General features: G+C 36.7%; 1 protein-coding gene across 1 annotated transcript in view; it reads right to left on the bottom strand.

The window, feature by feature from the left end:
• LOC104120173 (heavy metal-associated isoprenylated plant protein 7-like) overlaps positions 1-16,601 on the bottom strand; it is a 39,315-nt gene extending 22,714 nt beyond the window's left edge. The window contains exon 1 of the transcript XR_011408063.1: positions 16,581-16,601. The gene's annotated coding sequence lies outside the window, so the exon portion shown is untranslated. The remainder of the gene's footprint in view (positions 1-16,580) is intronic.
• Between the last annotated feature and the right edge of the window lie 1,170 nt (positions 16,602-17,771).

Raw genomic sequence — 17,771 nt, 5'->3', positions numbered from 1 at the left:
GCTATGTATGCGCAGGTGTGGTCACGCCTGGGCAGAAAAGAGAAATCCGAGGGTTTGGTTTCATTCTTCATTTTTGGACTTGAGAGCTCGAAATTTGGAGATTTTTCGAGGGTTTTTCAGAGGAAACTTTGGGGTAATGATTCCTAACTCGTTTTTGGTTGTTTTCCATTAATCCATAGTTCTTTTCTCCATTTAGTTTCGGGTTTGGATTGAAAATTTAGGAAAAATGGGAAGAAGTTCTTCAACTAAGAGTTTTGAGTTTTGATTGGGATTTAGTCATCGGATTTGGATAATTTTGATACGAGTGAACTCGCGAGTGAATGGGTATTCGTATTTTGTGACTTTTACCCGATTCCGAGACGTGGGCCCGGGTCGACCTTTTAGGACAAATTTCGAAATTTGTATTAAATATTGATTTCATTGATTAGATAAGTTTATTATTGTTGTATTCATGTTATACAATTGTGTTTGGCTAGATTTGGGCCATTCGGAGTTGGATAATTGAGGAAAGGACATTCTTACAGACTGTTTGAGCTTGGTTCGAGGTAAGTATCTGGCCTAATCTTGTGTGGGGGATTTTCCCCTTAGGATTTGAGTCTTCTATATTGATTGTAGTCTATGCACGCGAGGTGACGAGTGCGTACTCGGACTTATTTGTGAAAAGTTGGCCTTTTAAGATTCTTAGGTCCTTATATTCACTGAGTATGAAGTTGTTCTTGATATGATTAAGTTCCTATTTACTAGTTTCACCTCTACATGCTTTAATTAGAATTAATTGCTTTCAGGATTCACTCTTATTGCCTATTGGACTCTTATTTGACTTAACTGAAGATTTTTTTTACCTCCTCTATTGTCATGCTATCTTTTCATAACTGCTTATCTTTATTTGAAATTATTACTATATCATCTTATAATTTGTTTAGTCTTAATTTCGATTATGATTATCTTTCCGCTGCTTATCCGTAATTAAATTGTTGAAAATCCTTGGTAATTTCTCAACCTTAAAAGAAGTTTTAGATATCCTATATCTTAGTCGACTTGTTTTATTTGGAATTATTTGACTCGTGTTAGTTTCCCTGTTGTTGAAATGTATATTGTGGGATCGTTGATACACATTAGTTTTCCTTTGTTGAGTTGTTCTCTTTACCCCTAGCATTATTTACTGTGGTTATTCTTTGTTATTTGGTCCCACATTTTCCTGTGATTTAAAAAGTTCTTGAGTTGATTTACTTGTCGTACTTTGTATTATTGCCATTGTTGTTGTTGTATTTGTTGTGGTGATGCAAGAGGTTTCTGCCGTGCGGCAATTATTATTGTGACGCACGAGGTTTCTGCCATGCGGTTGTTGTTATAGGGTTGCACGAGGTTTCTGCCGTGCTATTATTACTATTGATTTTGCGCATGCGGCGTGACAAGGTGGGATATATTTATATATATATATATATATATATATATATATTTATATATGTATGTATGTATGTATATATATATTTATATATGTATGTATGTATGTATGTATGGGTTGCGCATGTGGCGAGACAAGGTTAGGAACATTATTATGTACGTGTGGCGAGACAAGGCGGGCAGTTATGTTACTATTGCACACGTGGCGAGACAAGGTGGGTTGTGTCAGGGATTGATTTGTGATGATTTATGGCCTTGGGGCATTCTTGTTGTTGATATTTGTGTAGTGGTATACATACCTGTGTGAGCTTTATCTTGTGAAAGTTGTGAGAAAATATTCTATGTGTTGTCCGTTCTTCTTCTTCCTTATGCTTATTTGCTGGTATGAACTATGTTAGGACACTTGCACAAGCATACACGTAGTTAAGCACTCTTATCAGATAAGAGGTGTTCTTGATATTGTTGAGCATATATGCTCACCTTGTTTACTTGTCTTTTATGTGAGAATGACTCTATTGACACGTGAGTCGTCAGTGTGGTTATGAGGTGTTATGGGGGCACAGGATGCCAAGTGTTAGGGTTCAGGTATTGAGACCCGTGAGTCGTAAATTGTCCGAGGTTCGGTACCTCGTGGAGTTGTTGACAAAAACCTAAGGTAAAAGTGGTTGTAATTACTGAATTATTTCTTGTCCTTGTTGTATTCGTGATTTCGGATTTAGGTTGTGTTCCATTCACTTTGTCTGCATCATTTTCATGATATTCCACTGATACTTGTTGTTTCTTGCTTTAATGCCATTACTGTATTGTGAGCCGTATTGCATAGTCTTTATATAGACAGCATACTTCTGTTATTCATGTACTTATATCTGTTCAGTTTATTAGATCAGTGGGTGTCTTGACTGTTCCTCGTCACTACTCCACCGAGGTTAGTCTTGATACTTACTGGGCACCGCTGTGGTGTGCTCATGCTACTCTTCTGCACATTTTTGTGCAGATCCAGGTACTTGTTCGTTAGCTAGCTGTGTGGACTGTTGCTGTGGAGACTCAAGGTAAACCTGCTACTGCATTCGCAGGCTTCGAAGTCACCTTCCAGTTTTTGTTTTGCACTGTTTATACTTATTCTGGATAGTTGTATTTAGAAGTTTTCTAGCAAACACTCTATAGAGCTTATGACTTGTACTACCGGTTTTGGAAATTTTAAGAGATTCTATTTAAATAATGTTGTTGTTTTAATTATTGTCAGGCTTACCTAGTCCCTAAGACTAGGTGCCATCACGATACCCAACGGAGGAAAAATTGGGTCGTGATAGAATATCATTTGGAGACTGACTCGTTCATCTCCTCTGCCATGTGTTCCTTGGCCACTAGATCGGCCTGCTCTGCGTACACTCCCATCGAGATCTGCGCCTAGGTATGCATTTAGAGCAACGTGCGAACTCATATCGACTGGGTTGGCAACCGATGCTCCCTCGAGATTAGCCTGTGGCACCTCGACTCCTGGAGCAATCACATTTTTGTTTTCACCGTGGAATCCGAGGCCATTGTCCCCATGTGTGGATGCATTTTGTGAGTATGACATGTTTTAACCTGAAAGCATAGATACTTTACAAGAACAAGCGTAAAATAGTATGTTTTACCAGAATCAGTACCGAACAATCACTATTATCCTTAGCCCTACGGTGGGCGCCAAACTGTTTACCCTAAAAATTGAGTAACAATTAAACTTATATTGTGGTTTTAAGGATATGTGATTTAAACCAATACCAATTGATAAACAATGAATTAAATAGATAAATTGGACAATAAAATAAATTAAACCGATCTGCAAATAATGCCTCGACCTCGATTCGAGATAGTCTCCAGGTTAGTTAATAAGAACACTGAGGATGGAATAAACAACGATGAACAGTAAGTAAAACAAAGAAAGCATCGTATGTGTATATTCTTATCAGTGAATAATGATTGCCCCCTACAAGTGAATGGGATCCCTCTTTATATAATAAAGGAATCCTAAATAAAGTACAACTCTAATAGCGGAAGTAGATCTCGTGATTGGCACTAATAACCGCTTTGATTTGATCTATTCCGGGATTTTCGCCGTGGTCTTCGACCGGTTACTGATATCTCGCCATTCCGTTATTACGCCTTACTCGAAGTCAGTCATGCTTGATCTCGATTGTTGCAGGCCTTGATCTCAATGAACACTTCGATCTCCAGGCTTGATGTTGTATATTCGAGCTCGAGCTCGATCTATTATGATGTTACCCTCGAGGCAACTCCCCTTCCAACAAAATCGGGTACATATATATATATATATATATATATATATATATATATATATATATATATATATGGTCTTCAAGAATGTTAAGCGGTAAAACCATAGTCCATCCAAGCTAAACTTTATTTACTTTCTGTTTATTTCAATGGCCTACTCTTTTTCTTTTCTTTTTAATCTTTTTATTTTATTTTCCTCTTTAAATATCCCCTTTTTGGAGCTATTGCTCCTTTGGTGACTTGAACCCACGATCCTTGGATTGTAGGTAGGGGTGTCAATAGTTCGGTTCGGCCAGTTATTTTATAAAATTTATACCATACCAATTTTTTGGTTATTCAATAATGTATAACAAAAATTAAACTTTTCGAAACCATCCCAATCATGTCGGTTTCTCTTCGGTATCGGTACGGTTCGGTTAATTTTCGATATTTTATTTTAATATCATGTAAAAGTCACTAGTAGAAGTAGAATACAATAACATATATACTTTTATAGGACTTAACAAAACTGTCTAGGTATTTTTAATGTTTAAATGGTGATGAATTATAAAAATATGAAAGATGGCTGGAGTATAAATCCATCAACTATTCTACGGTAGCGTAAAAGAAACTAAGCAAAGACAACAAAAAAAATTTAAATTACATGAGTGAAAAGATATTAACCAAGTTGGTACTCAAGAAAATAATCTATAGAAGATTAAATATTCAAAAAGATAAATCTAAATCATACGGAAGGAAACATATTCATATCAATACATTGTAGTTTGCTACTCATAATCGCTAGAATACTTTGTGTCTTACTAGTGAATATGCTGAAAATAATTTAGTGTCACTAAGAGTAGCATGATAGGTTTATTATTTTTCATATATATATATATATTCGTTGCGATTCGATATTTTTTCGGTTTATTTTTACAAAATAAAAAATCTACCCTAATTATCGATACAGTTATATATTTATATAAAAACCTACGATTTTATTTAAAAAAATCTAAAAATCGGTTCGGTTCGGTTGGTTAAGTGATACCCCTAATTGTAGTGCCACGACCCAAAATCCCACCACATGCGTCGTGATGGCACCTAGTCTCTAAGAATAGGTAAGCCGATTTCAATTACATTTTGAAGCCATTTTTTTTAAAGTAATCATAACTAACAGCAGGAATAATTACGATACACAACCTCCCAATATTGATAGTATTGAGTCACGAACTCTAATTGGATACATAGAATGATCACGAGGACCGAATATACATACTGTTTGATTACAATTTAACAGTACAATGAAATGAAAATACTCCAAGGGACTGCGACGACCAAGCAGCTCTACCTTGAATCCTTACGATCTCGCTTTAACTCCGCTCAAGTCCGTTATCTTCAATACCTGGCTCTGCACAAAAATATACAGAAGTGTAGTATGAGTACGCCACGGTCGGTACCCAATAAGTATCAAGACTTATCTCAATGGAATAGAGACGAGGTATAATCAAGACACTCACTAGCCTAATAATCTGTGCAATATAATATACAAATAATAGGAAACAAATAATAATAAGGGCGGAATAAAGCAACCAGTTATATGCACAACAAACAACAAGAATACCATTAATATCACTCAACAATTAATAAACACAATTACACCCAATTAAATCAAGTCTTTCAAATAAATGTCTTTCACATATAATTCTTCCAGATAACTCTCTTTTAAATATAATTTTCTGAAATAATTATTTTTCAAATATAATTCTTTCAATAAATCTTTTCAAATATAATTTCCTCGAATAAATATCTTTCAAATACAATCTTTCATATAATACTTTCTAAGTAAAAATCCTTCCAAATAAATATTTTGAATATAATTCTTTCAATTAAAAAGTCACCATGCGACACATCATTTCATAATCATAAAAAAATACGGGTCTTAGCCCATTTTCATATTTTCACGGCACTTCGTGCCCATAATTAAATCATCATATTTACCCGACACCTCGTGCCCTCATTTCATCTCACAACTGCACGAACAATTCACGTGCCAAATATCATTACCATTTCATCACAGCACCTCGTGTCCACATTTCATATCACAACTGCACGGACAATACACGTGCCAAATATCATCATTATTTACTCACGGCATCTCGTGCCCACATTTCAATTTATAATCCGCCTGACAATAGCCACAGGTTCTCAATTTCAACATAAAATAAATTGTTATCAATTTACTATCAACAAGACCAATTGCACAAGGCATAAAAAATAAGCACAAGAAAAATCACAACATTACATAAAAATCATCAACACCACAACCCCACATCATCACATATCATCCCTGACAATAGCCACCCTTATCGCGCCTATTGCCACCCTTATCACTCCTATAGCCACCCTTATCGCTCCACCCAGACAATATCAATAGTCACCCTTATCACTTCTATTGCCACCCTTATTGCTCCTATAGACACCCTTATCTCTCCGCCCAGATAATATCAACGGTGAAATGTCACCCTTATCTCCCCAAAATAATAACTCACACAACACAATAATTTACACGGGAAATTATCACAGCAACATAAAAAAAATCAATTCATATCACAATTTGTCCAATGGCCACAACCAAATTCCGAAGCTACAACCAAGTCAATTAATTTCACAACAAATAGCCAAAAGCTCCACGCAATGTGTACAATACCCAAAAACAATCAATAGAGATAGAAATTACTCAACATAAAGCAAAGTCTTCATAAAAATTAAATTTTCATTAATTATATAAATACCTCTTCTTAAGCTCATTTAATTAATTTTTTGCAGAGGGAAAAATCCAAAATGAAATTAAATTCCAATAATTATCGAACCACCAAATTCATAAAATTTCATAAATAATCAAATAACAATCACATCACATTGTCATATAACAACAGAGTCAACAACAAGGATTTAGGCACGACAAGTAGATGATTAAATATATGCCAACAATTATCCAATTTACTACACAATAAGCTCAAGACTTTAACTCAATAAAATTTGCACATATAAACCAAGTACATACTCGTCACCTCGCTTACATGGTTTTCAATTACACAAATTGCACATAAGACTCAATGCCTAAGGGAAAATTCCACCACTCGAGGTTAAGCAAGACACTTCCCTCGACTTGCTCCAATTTAAATCAAGTAGTATGCCTTTTTCTAGATTTTTCCAACTCCGATCGACTCGAATCTAGTCATAAATAATTCGATACAGTCAACACAATTATAGAATCAATTCCATAAGAAAATACTATATTTTTCAATAAATATCCGAAATTAACTCAAAAATTCATCTGTGGGGCCAACGTCTCGGAATCCGGAAAAAGTTACGAAATACGAACACTCATTCACTCACGAGTTCAACCATACTAAAATCATCAAATTCCGATATCATTTCGTCCCTCAAATCATGATTTTTAATTTTGAAAGTTTTCTTCAAAACCAACATTTCCTCAACTCAAAACACAAATTAAATGATAAAAATGAAGATAAAAATCATGGAATATATTAAATACTAAGTGAAGAACACTTACCCAATTGAATTTCTTAAAAAACCCACCAAGAATCGCTCAAAACCGAGCTCTATAAATCAAAATGTGATAAAAATGGTCTAACCCTCGATTTGGAAATCTTATATTCTGCCCAGGTGATTGTGCATCGCGAACGCGGAGAAAGGATCGCGTTCGCGAAGAAGAAAAATGAACTGCCCAGTTGTGCTTCGCGAACGCGATGGATTGTTCGAATGGCCCACGACTGACTTACGCGAACACGAGCAAAGGGCCGCGAACGCGAAGAATAAGAACAGGAAACCTTTGCAAACACGAGATGTTATTCGCGAACACGAAGAAGAAACATGAGGTTGCCATGAAGAGCTTCGCGAATGCGAGTGTCTAATCGAGAACGCGGTGGAGAAAAATACAAACCTTCACGAACACGATGGGCTGAACGCGGACGCGAAGAAGAAGTATAAGGTGGTCCGCAGTAACACTTCGCGAACGCATGGTGATCTTCACGAACGCGAAGAAGAACACAAGAAAATAGAAACAACAGTTCAAAAATAGAAGGAAATGGTCTGTAGCTTATCTGAAACACACCCGAGGCCCCCGGGACCCCGTCTAAACATACCAACAAGTTCCACAACCTAACACGGACTCGCTCGAGGTCTCAAATCATATCAAATAATGCCGAAAATATAAATCGCACCACGAATCGAACTTATGAACTTCCAAAACTTCCAACTTCTAAAACTAATGCCGAAACCTATCAAAGCAACCCGGAATGACGTCAAATTTTGCCGGCACATCTCAAATGACACAACAGAGCTGTTCCAACTCTCAGAATCACATTCCGATCCCGATGTCAAAAAGTCAACCCCCCGGTCAAACTTTCCAAAATTTTGATTTTTCCATTTCAAGCTTAATTCCACTACGGAGCTAACGGAACCGACAGAACTCCATTTCGGAGTCGTCTTCACATAGTTTTGACTACGATAAAAATCCTAAGACTTAAGCTTCTTTTTTAGGGACCAAGTGTCCCAAATCACTTTGAATCATCCGGTAACTGAATTCAACCACGCACGTAAGTCAATACGCGTAATACGAATCTGCTTCTAGCCATATGCTGCTGGACGAGACTTAAATTCTTGAAAGGATAAGTCGGTCGTTACATTCTCCACCTCTTAAACAAACGTTCATCCACGAACGTGCTAAGAATCTTTCTGAGGACTTTAAATTACTGAGTATATTCTTGCACACATACTTGTGGGCGATTCTACATTCCTGCAATTTAACACGGGCCCGACAACACCATCTCGATTGAGATTATTTCTTTTTTCCATTTTTATAAGCTTTAGAGAAAAAATCCCTAGCTCTCCAATCATTTCCAAAATGCCTGATTTTTACTTCGACGCACGGTATTAGTCTCAAATGGCTATAACAACTCGTGCCTATGCACACATCAACTTTCTTGATAGTGTTGAAGTAATTCAAAATTTTTCTGGAGTGTTTCATTCTCCCCCGTTTAGGATCATTCGCCCTCAAACACATAACATAATTTGTCTCTTCTTTTGCACGTCTCAATCCCCCAAATTGTTTTTTACTATCTCTCAAATGTTTCAAAAATTTTGGCAGAGTCTTCCTTGTAATTGGGCCTAACATTAATCTCAGCATTGCATTATCATAATGATATCAGGACATGAAGCACATCATATGTATGCTCATCACCACATCTCTGGTCTTAAATGCTGTTCATAATTAATTCCAGCATCATCAATTAATCTCATATTAACCATCACCTCGTTTCGAATTTTCACAACACTGACAACAGAACGTGAGGCATGAAGACCTCATGATTACTTACTCGGATTAATAAGTCACATTTAACGCCACCTGGGCACTCACCTCATAGGCTAAAACTCAATATTTACAGCACAAAAATGGCCGAATATGAAAAACAATATACAAGCATTATCAAATAAGCCTAACAGGCATGACTCCCTATTAATATTATTGCATAAATTAAATTTCACAAGGGAGAATTTTAAACTCATAAACATTGCAACATAAGGACCTCGTCCTTATATAACTTTCATCGCGACTTGCATCCCGGTTTAAATATTTTACCCCATATAAAAATATGAGGATCTCGTCCTCAACTCCGAATCACAAGTATTTTGCACATTGTGCCAACTGAAATATCAATTTCCTTTCTTTCTTCTTTTCAATAAATTTCATAAATAGTTTTCACAACACATAATGAACCCTCATACCGGTAGGGCATATAATTCATAAAAATTGGAATCATTTATTCCAAAACATATTAAACCCATAGTAATGAATAATAAAAATTACTTTTCGGCTTATAGCACTCAATGGTGTACCAAAAATAAAATGACATACACGGGCTCACATCTTTAAATCTCCCCACAGGGATAAACATATAAGTGGGTCACAAATTTACGAAGCTCACCCGTAAGTGGAGCGTAATAGGAGGACTCACCTCAATATTCAGAACCGAATCAAATTAAGGAAAATATCCTTTTATAATAAAATCAGGATTGTACCTGTAACACCACCATCTCTTGTATTGGCCTCAGCCAAAACATAGTGATTATATCAACGGGCCGTGCCTCCACCTCTTAGGCGCCCACTACCCGTCTGTCCTCCATCTCTAGCTGACTGTGCACGTGGAACATCAACTGGAATAAAGCTTGTAGATGGAGTGTTCTTATGAAATCCACCCCTCCCAAGTCTGGGACAATCTCTCATGATATGCCTAGTATCACCACACTCATAACAACCCCTCTGAGGTCGCGGTTGCTCGAACTGAGTCTGTGCCGGATAACTGAAATAATCATTATAGCAATCACGTGCCGGTGATGCATTGTAAGAACTTACTGGAGCACTCCGAGTAATCTGATGTGCAGACTGAGCTGACTGACTGCTCGAGCCTCTGCTAAAATGGGTTCTAGCTGAAGAGTAAAACTCACTGAACCCTCCAGATCTTCGAGACCTTTTGGCCTTCTTAGACTCCCTTTCCTCGCCTAAAACATCCTCAATCTTCCTTGCAATCTCCACTACTTGTTGAAATGGAGTATCAGTTTGCAATTCTCGAGCCATGCATATTTTAATATCATATTCGAGCCCCTCAATGAATCTGCGGACCCGCTCCCTGATTGTAGGAACCAAGATAGGTTCATGACGGGCTAACTCACTGAACCTGATAGCATATTCTGACACTGTCATAGTGCCCTGACACAACCGTTCAAACTCTGCACGCCACACATCTCTGAGAGTCTAGGGAACAAACTCTTTCAAGAACATTTTCGAAAATTGAGCCCAAGTTGGTGGTGTGGCATCGGCTGGTCTACCTTCTTCGTAGATTTTCCACCACCGATACGCTGCTCTTGACTGTTGAAATGTAGTAAAGGCAACTCCGCTCACCTCCACAATACCCATGGTGCAGAGAATACGGTGACAAGTTTTCAAAAATTCTTGGGCATCCTCTGTAGCTGTGCCACTGAAAGTAGGTGGACTATACCTCTTAAATCTTTCAAGTTTCTTTTGTTCTTCTTCTGATGCCTCGGGCCTGACCTCAAGTCGAACCGGAATAACAGGTTGTACTGGTACTATACCCGGAACCTGACCAACGTGAACCTGCTGCTCTGGAGTTGTGATAGGAGTCTGAGCTACTCCCCCAATGTGCAGAATGTTTGGTGCAACAGAGATCAATGCCGCCTGAGTTAATGTACCAAACATACTTAGGAACTGTGCCAAAGTCTCCTGAAGTCCGGGGTTAACAACAGGTGTTTCTGGTACCTGTCCCCCAACTGGAGCTACTAGTGGCTCCTCAACTGTTGTTCTGACAGGTGCTCTAGTCGCAGCACGTGCCCTTCATCGACCTCTACATCGGCCTCTACCTCGGCCCCGACCTCTTGCAACCCTAGCAGTATGTGCGGATGCCTGCTCAGCTAACCTAGCAGTACGTGTCCTCACCATCTGTGAGAGAATAGAGATACAAAGGTTCAAATTCCAAATTCAACAAATTTCGCACGACAAGAATGAAAGAAATAAAAATTTCCTAACAGTTATGTAGCCTCTCGAAGATAAGTACAAACGTCTCTGTACCGATCCGCAAGACTCTACTAGACTCGTTTGTGACTCTAGAACCTATGAACCTAGAGCTCTGATACCAACTTGTCACGACCCAAAATCCCACCACAGGCGTCGTGATGGCACCTAGTCTCTAAGCCTAGGTAAGCCGATTTCAATTACATTTTGAAGCCATTTTTTTTAATAGTAATCAAAACTAACAGCGGGGATAATTAAGATATACAACCTCCCAATACTGGTAGTATTGAGTCACGAACTCTAACTGGATACATAGAATGATCACGAGGACCGAATATACAATAATGTTTGATTACAATTTAAAAGTACAATGAAATGAAAAGGCTCCAAGGGACTGCGACGACGAAGCAGCTCTACCTTGAATCCTTACGATCCCGTTTTAACTCCTCTCAAGTCTGTTATCTTCAATACCTGGCTCTGCACAAAAATATGCAGAAGTGTAGTATGAGTACGCCACACTCAGTACCCAGTAAGTATCAAGACTAACCTCAATGGAGTAGAGGCGAGGTACAGTCAAGACACTCACTAGCCTAATAATCTGTGCAATATAATATACAAATAATAGGAAACAAATAAAAATAAGGGCGGGATAAAGCAACCAGTTATATGCACAACAGACAACAAGAATACCATTAATATCACTCAACAATTAATAAACACAATTACACCCAATTAAATCAAGTCTTTCAAATAAATGTCTTTCACATATAATTCTTTCAGATAACTCTCTTTTAAATATAATTTTCTGAAATAATTATTTTTCAAATATAATTCTTTCAATAAATCTTTTCAAATATAATTTTCTCGAATAAATATCTTTCAAATACAATTCTTTTATATAATACTTTCTAAGTAAAAATCCTTCCAAATAAATATTTTGAATATAATTCTTTTAATTAAAAAGTCACCATGCGACACATCATTTCATAATCATAAAAAAATACGGGTCTTAGCCCATTTTCATATTTCCACGACACTTCGTGCCCATAATTAAATCATTATATTTACCCGGCACCTCGTGCCCTCATTTCATCTCACAACTGCACGAACAATTCACGTGCCAAATATCATTACCATTTCATCACAGCACTTGGTGCCCACATTTCATATCACAACTGCACGGACAATTCACGTGTCAAATATCATCATTATGTTCTCACGTTATCTCGTGCCCGAATTTCAATTTATAATCTGCCTGGCAATAGCCACAGGTTCTCAATTTCAACATAAAACAGATTGTTATCAATTTACTATCAACAAGACCAATTGTACAAGGCATAAAAAATAAACACAAGAAAAATCACAACATTACATAAAAATCATCAACACCACAACCCCACATCATTACATATCGTCCCTGACAATAGCCACCCTTATCGCTCCTATTGCCACCCTTATCACTCCTATAGCCACCCTTATCGCTCCGCCTAGACAATATCAATAGCCACCCTTATCGCTCCTATAGAAATCCTTATCGCTCCGTCCAGACAATATTCAAACAAATACAACAACAGTGAAATGCCACCCTTATAACCATATAATATCAACGGTGAAATGCCACCCCTATCTCCCCAAAATAACAACTCACACAACAAAATAATTTACACGAGAAATTATCACAGAAACATAACAAAAATCAATTCATATCACAATTTGTTCAATGGCCACAACCAAATTCCAAAGCTACAACCAAGTCAATTAATTTCACAACAAATAGACAAAAGCTCCACACAATGTGTACAACACCCAAAAACAATCAATAGAGATAGAAATTACTCAAAATAAAGCAAAGTCTTCATAAAAATAAATTTTTTAATAATTATATAAACACCTCTTCTTAAGCTCATTTAATTAATTGTTTGCACAGGGAAAAATTCAAAATGAAATTAAATTCCAATAATTATCGAACCAGCAAATTCACGAAATTTCATAAATAATCAAATAACAATCACATCACATTGTCATATAACAATAGAGTCAACAACAAGGATTTAGGCACGACAAGTAGATGATTAAATATATGCCAACAATTATCCAATTTACTACACAATATGCTCAAGACTTTAACTCAATAAAATTTGCACATATAAACCAAGTACGTAATCGTCACATCGCGTACATGGTTTTCAATTATACAAATTGCACATAAGACTCAATGCCTAAGGAGAAATTCCCCCACTCGAGGTTAAGCAAGACACTTACCTCGACTTGCTCCAATTTAAATCAAGTAGTATGCTTTTTTCTCGATTTTTCCAACTCTGATCGACTCGAATCTAGTCATAATTAATTCGATACAGTCAACAAAAATTATAGAATCAATTCCATAAGAAAATACTATATTTTTCAATAAAAATCCGAAATTAACTCAAACATTCGCTCGTGGGGCCCACGTCTCGGAATCCGGCGAAAGTTACGAAATACGAACACCCATTCACTCACGAGTTTAATCATACTAAAATCATCAAATTCCGATATTATTTCGTCCCTCCAATCGTGAATTTTCATTTTGAAAGTTTTCTTCAAAACCAACATTTTCCTCAACTCAAAACACAAATTAAATGATAAAAATGAAGATAAAAATCGTGGAATATATTTAATACTAAGTGAAGAACACTTACCCAATTGAATTACCGAGCTCTATAAGTAAAAATATGATAAAAATGGCCTAACCCTCGATTTGAAAATCTTATATTCTGCTCAGGTGATTGTGCATCGCGAACGCGGAGAAAGGATCACATTTGCGAAGAAGAAAAATGCACTGCCTAGTTGTGCTTCGCGAACGCGATGGGTTGTTCGCGAATGCGGAGAGGAAAAATCTAATGGCCCACGATTGACTTACGCGAACGGTTGCAAAGGGCCGCGAACACGAAGAATAAGAACAGGAAACCTTCGCGAACGTGAGTTGCTATTCGCGAACGCGAAGAAGAAACATGAGGATGCCATGAAGAGCTTCGCGAATGCGAGTGTCTAATCACGAATGCGGTGGAGGAAAAGACAAACCTTCACGAACGCGATGGCCTGAACGCGGTGGGCTGAATGCGGATGCAAAGAAGAAGTATAAGGTGGTCAGCAGTAACACTTCGCGAACGCGTGGTGATCTTCGGGAACGCGAAGAAGAACACCAGAAAATAGAAACAACAGTTCAAAAATAGAAGGAAATGGTCTGTAGCCCATCCGAAACACGCCCGAGGCCCCCGGGACCCCGTCTAAACATACCAACAAGTTCTACAACCTAGCACGGAATCGCTTGAGGTCTTAAATCACATCAAATAACGCCGAAAATATAAATTGTACCATGAATCAAACTTATGAACTTTCAAAATTTCCAACTTCTAAAACTCGTGCCGAAATCTATCAAAGTAACACGGAATGACGTCAAATTTTGCAGGCACATCTCAAATGACATAACGGAGCTGTTCCAACTCTCGAAATCGCATTCCGACCTCGATGTCAAAAAGTCAACCCCCGGTCAAACTTTTCAAAATTTTGAGTTTTGCCATTTCAAGCTTAATTTCACTACGGACCTCCAAATAATTTTCCGGACACGCTCCTAAGTCCAAAATCATCATACGGAGCTAACAGAACCGACGGAACTCCATTCCGGAGTCGTCTTCACATAGTTCTGACTACGGTCAAAATCCTAAGACTTAAGCTTCCTTTTTAGGGATCAAGTATCCCAAATCACTTTGAATCATCCGGTAACTGAATTCAACCACGCACGCAAGTCAATACGCGTAATATGAATCTGCTCCGGGCCATATGCTGCTGGATGGGACTTAAATTCTTGAAATGACAAGTTGGGTCGTTACATGTAGGTGGGGCTGACCTGGTAAAAATAGCACGAGCTAGCCAGTTTTAGGACTGGTAATTCAAAAATAGCCAGCGTTTGCAAAGTCATTAAAAAATAGCCACTATTTTGCTGCAACACGGACCGGTCCAGCATAATATACTGGAGATTAGTGCACATGTGTTTGAACTTCCAACATATTATGCTGGAACTCCAACACGCGGAAAGTTCCAACATAATATACTGGAGATTGGAGCACCTGTGTATGAACTTCCAGCATATTATGTTGGACCGGTATATTACACTGGAACTCCAGTATATTGTGCTGGAGTTCCAGTATATTATACTGGAATTCCTGTATATTATGCTAGAATATTTTTTGGATTTTAAATAGTGTTTTCGTTCAAATTTATCTTTACATGAAAAGTGGCTAAATTTCGATTACTTTTGAAACTATGACTATTTTTCAATTACCACTTGTAAATTTGAGTATTTTAAAATTTCTCGTGCTGACATGAGCATCCCTTCTCGTCTCCATGGCCTACTTCGTTTTCAATAATTGGTAATAGCCATTATCTTAACTACTTTTTAAAACAAATACGAATTAATTAGAGAAGTAGCACCGACATAACATAAACGTACTTATGGATAAATCTGTCAATTGGTAACTAGAATTGGAAGTTTAGGGATAATAATGGGTTACCAGTTAAATCTTTTGAAGCAAGTACCAAGGACGAGAAGCCATATTGGTTTGTTCAAAATTATTCACTTTGCATGTGCTTGGTCGGCAAGTAACTTTGGTTTATATAATACTCCCTCCGCTCACTTTTACATGGCATATATATTAAAAATAGATTTTTATTTTTACTTGTCACTTTACGCATATCAAGAGAAAATAATTTTTTTTCATGTTATACTCACGTTATTTATTACTCATTTCAAATTATTTTCTCAAATTCAATAAAATATGCATCAATTAATATATGTATCATGATAAATTATGCACTTCATTTATTATTTCTTAAAGGGCGTGAAAAGTCAAAACGTATCAAGTAAAACTGAACGGAGATAGTAACTTTCTGTTTTTCAACATCAATCGAAAGGACAAATTATAGTACTAATCTCGTAATCAATTGGTAATGCAAACACACATTTGTACCATTGAGACATCTATGATTAGGTATTAATCAATTTTGAACATTGCGGTCTGACCGTTTTCCGGACACAGCGTATAGCGGGAGCTTGGTGCATCGGGCTGCCCAATTTTCAAGCAAGACTCAAACATGATCATTCAGCTAAACGATATATTTAGAGGTAAAAGTAGGATTTAAAGGTTATGAGTTCGAAAATTAAAAAGAGAACAAAGTCACTACTATTAAAGTAACAAATAATGAGACAAAGAGATGATTATCCACAAGTATATATACAGAAATAATAATGAATTAGTAGTAAGTAAATTACCTCATCTTTTTTCTCTTCTTTAGGCTCTTCTTTCTTTATAATTTCCTCCTTAATTTTTTCTTCGGGTGGCTTAGGTAAATGTGAAAGGGATTTTTTCATTTCTATACACTATTTGAAATCTTATTACGAAAAATATCTATGTATTGGTATTTACTTGACCTAAACACATTTTAGTTATAAAATATATACAATCCACCTTAAAAGATCCCCAATCCATTATTTGTGCCTTCAATAATTAGTTACACTATTTTCCTTTTTTCTCTCCTCTCTCCCCTCTTCTCTCTGGATTCTCTCTTTCTCCCCATATCTCAAGTAAACAGAGTGCTTTGAATAATAACGAATTTCCCAACTAAATCTGCAACTCTAATAGACTTTGCTCAAAATTCTATTTCTTACTCTTCTTTTTTATCTTATTTATATACTCTTTAAAGTGTCAATAGATGAGCTAACCTCATGTACTAGTAAAGGTAATCACTGAATTGAATGATAGTGAATTGAGAATATTTTCCAACTACCCTGCCCTTCACCAAGGACAAACCTATTGCAGAAAATTCAAGTACTATTTTAAGATAATCCGCTTTACCCTTAAATCATGTCTTTTAATTAATAAAGATGAATATTATGAATTGTTGTTTCAACCGGCAACTACCATGCCCTTAATTCTACAAAGGAATAAAATCTACTGGAGAATGCTCAAGGAAAATTCAAAGTTACCGTTACACCATCTTCTCTTATAATTAAATTCTTGCATTTTCTTTGCTATTTGTTCATATGGATGGGATTTTAGTGGTCGATATGTTAATTTCAATGTCGACAAAATTGTGATAAACTCGGAGTCAAGTTACGACGCATTACTTTTAGCCATTACAGATCATCTATCAATTGATATACAATTACAACTTTCATACATTATTGGAAGAATACCTAAAAGCCCCCCTAAACTTGGCACAGATTATTAGTTACAACCCTAAACTATTCGTGGTCGTAATTACCCCCTTTAACTTGGCCTTTTGAGAACCATTACTCCCTGGACGCTGATGTGGCAAAGAGAGTGTGTGCACTCTCTTTTAAGCGCGTGGGAGTGAAAAAAATTAAAAAATTAGCTTCCAAATAAGTTATTTTTTAACTTTTAATTATCATTTAGTTATATATATATATATATATATATATATATATATATATATATATATA

This window comes from Nicotiana tomentosiformis, chromosome 5, assembly GCF_000390325.3.
Source record: "Nicotiana tomentosiformis chromosome 5, ASM39032v3, whole genome shotgun sequence".
In the NCBI taxonomy this organism is placed as follows: domain Eukaryota; kingdom Viridiplantae; phylum Streptophyta; class Magnoliopsida; order Solanales; family Solanaceae; genus Nicotiana; species Nicotiana tomentosiformis.
This window is presented reverse-complemented; position numbering and strand designations above follow the sequence as displayed.